Below are 3,364 nucleotides of genomic sequence, written 5' to 3'. Positions count from 1 at the left end.
GCTACACTGCTCGCATAACCAGGAAGTCAGCCGCACCAATGTGACGGAGGAAACACCGTACACCTGGCGACCGTGTCAGTGTGCACTGCTCCCAGCCCGCCACAGGAGTCACTAGTGCACAATGAGACAAGGACATCCCTGCCGGCCAAACCCTCCCTAACCCGGACAACGCTGGGGTAATTGTGCGCCACCCCATGGGCCTCCCGGGCGCAGCCGGCTGCGACAGAGCCTGGAGTGGAACCCGGAATCTCTAGTGGCACAGCTAGCACTGCAATGCAGCACCTTAGACCTCTGCGCCACTCGGGAGGCCTTCAGTCCTTTTTAAACAGGATAGATGGGCTATACAGTATATGTTGAATGTGATACAGTAGTCTTCCTCTAACCAGTCAGAGTAGGCCTATAACTCCATTCCTATTCTATTCAGACTTTAGAGAAATCAAATGAATTGGAAATGAGCTATTATCAGGCAGGTTAATGCCATGCATGTCTGTTGACTCCGCCCACAGTCGGCCCAGCCCTACCTACTCAGCCAGTCAGGAGCCACTACTGCATTGCGGCCGTGGCATACTGTATACTCTTTACTAAATGGTATATGATAAATAGTATGCGAGCATCAGTACATAGTATGCAGTTTAAGTATGTAGTACACTAGTATGGGTATTCGGATACAGCCAGGGTCACTTACAGGAATAGTAGGAAGAGTCATATTTGTTCACTGACATCATTTCCTGTACCTAACCATTGACCTTCCATTATATTTTTTAAGGAAGACATAGTTGGGCCTGTTTGGATAGACAGAAACTATTCATAGTGGCTTAGGCCCTAACTTTAAAATACATTACTTGGGGAGTGATTATAAGAAAGAGAGTCTGATTTTTTGGTTCAGAGTTACAGTGGTGGTGATGGTGGTGACAATGATGATAATGGAGCCAGTTGATAATGACAGAGGAGCTGATGATGATGATGATGTTTTGGACACAGGCCTCCGGGACAAACAGGTGTGTATTTTTTCTCCCAGATAGGATTCCAGTGAACACAGAGGTCTGTTCCTAATCTGGGCTGGAATGTAAAGTGTGAGAGTTGATTACACTCTCCAACCGGGTATTTCTCAAGTGCATGTAATTACAGTAGGCACACCGCTTCCTAAGAGCCCTGTCAATCTGAATCACAAACAAACTCACAGCTCTTCTCCGAGCATGGGCGAGATGGATGTGTGTGTGTGTGCAAGTGCGCGTCTGTCTGTCAAAAATACCCCTAAAAGTGCATGTCTGTGCAGAGCCTGCACTCTGTGTTGCTTTCAGCACCCCTTGTTCCTCAATGACAGGGGATTGGATGTCATTTTGCTCCAGTTTACACAGGGAGCAATGATCAATCACAAAACAGGGGCAGGAGATTACCCTCTTAGTCCACAACCAATTCGGTGTACTGTGTGGATCTGGGCCTGAGGCCCAATGGTGTCAACCAGCCAATGATCCTGAGTGAGCTCATGAAGCAAAATGTGGCTGCCACAGATTGACTATAATCTTTAATAAACACATAACATGCCAAGATGTGTGAAAAAGGATGAGGTACATATTTAAATATGATTAATTGGGATATCAATTGTCTAGCCTCTTTGCAACATAAACCTGAGAAAATGTATTCTTCAACTCACCTGGGCACACAAACACTCATCAAATATGCATGTAACCCTTCCATCCATCTGTCCTTCAACGTACGGATGTGCTTGTGTCCCCTGACAAAAACATTAACATCTCTCACTCCTCCCTCTCTCTCTTTTTCTCTCTCTCTCTTTTTCTCTTTTTCTCTCTCTCTCTCTCTCTCTCTCTCTCTCTCTCTCTCTCTCTCTCTCTCTCTCTCTCTCTCTCTCTCTCTCTCTCTCTCTATAAATTAAACAGGGAGTTGTGGTAAATTACATTGCCAATTCAAATCCAGCCGCTAATGCATCTCATTCAGGCCGTGGCTCTGCTGTCCCCGGAGTTATCTGTGTCAGCCAGCCCAGCCTTGCATGCCATGTCAACGGTCTATTGAAAAGGAGCAAGAAGTTTAGCTAGCATACAGTGCCCTGAGCGAGGACAGAGAGGGGGAGTCGGAGAGGAGCGGTGGTGGTGGTGGGCTGGCATGAAACATTTATCAGTGTGGCGTCGGCGGCGAGTCACAGGGATGTTTTAATTCGCACAGGAAAGAGTCCGTGTCGGAGGCCGGGCGCAGTTCTAATTAAACTGATACAGCTCTCAGAATTGGCTGGTACCCCGTCGCAGTTGTCATCTGCCTGCCTCCCTCGTCTTCAAACTATTTGAAAATCAATTATCTCAACAAACCAGCTGTAAGGACTTTGTGCAAGCCACTTACTCCTGAAGTGAATAACTTATTTGAAATTCATTACTGCATGGAGCAAACGCTGGGGCCCTCCAAGATTTTGTTTTCTTTTTCTTTTTTTCCCATTAACCTTTTTTTTTTATAAACTGCTGTCTGGTCCGATTTTTATTCTCTTCCCCCCTCCTGGTTGTTGTCTCCTTCTCTTAACCTGAGCGATTGTCATGCAATTTTAACCAGCTCAGCGCCTCTGTCTCCCCACTGCAGGCTGCCAGGCTCCAGTGGAAGAGCTTGATTGGCTTCTTTCATTTATTTATCGCATGCAAATCACAGGACTCCCAGAGATGCTTCCCTTTGTGCATGAATATTGATGGATAAAGGATGGAGGGGGAGTGGATGAGTATTTGAAGTGGAGGGGGTGGTAGTGTGTGCGCGAGTGTGTGAGTGACTGTGTGTGTGGTTGTGTGTATATTTGGTACTGAGAGAGAGGGTTAAGTAGGATTGTTTTAAACATTATCCTTGCGCTGTCAGAGTGACCGAGCATTAGAGGCACTTCCACATTTTAATGATTAATTTTTTCTGTTTCCCTTCGGAGGGGTGGGTGGCAGGCAGTGGCTGAGTGCATTGGGGGGGATTGTGTGTGTGTATGTGTGTGTGTGTGTGTGTGTGATTCCAATGTACACACCAGTGTGTGTGGCGAGGCTGGTTGTGTGTCAAGGACATTAGCAGCATGGACGGCTGATAGACACAACAGTGGAGGGGAAGTGAAAGTGAGTTGATCCAATGTCACTCTTGCTCTGGTCTTAATCTCTCTCCCTCCGTCTCCTTCTCTCCCTCCTTCTCTCCCTCCCTCCCTTCCTGCCTATGTAAGCCTTTCACACAGGATCAGACAGACAGGAGAGAAGGAGAGGGGAGGAACGAGGGAGAGGAGAGGGAGAGAGCTTTATCAGCGAGTGGGCCTGACACGCCTGTCACCCGTGTCCCCGCTGAGGCCTGTGTACCGAGACAGGAGGTGTCACATCCTCACATCGCTGCCTTTGTGCCACCA

The sequence above is a fragment of the Oncorhynchus tshawytscha genome, linkage group LG25, assembly GCF_018296145.1.
Source record: "Oncorhynchus tshawytscha isolate Ot180627B linkage group LG25, Otsh_v2.0, whole genome shotgun sequence".
Classification (NCBI taxonomy): domain Eukaryota; kingdom Metazoa; phylum Chordata; class Actinopteri; order Salmoniformes; family Salmonidae; genus Oncorhynchus; species Oncorhynchus tshawytscha.
The sequence above is the reverse complement of the archived record's forward strand: the minus strand, read 5'-3'. Positions refer to the sequence as shown.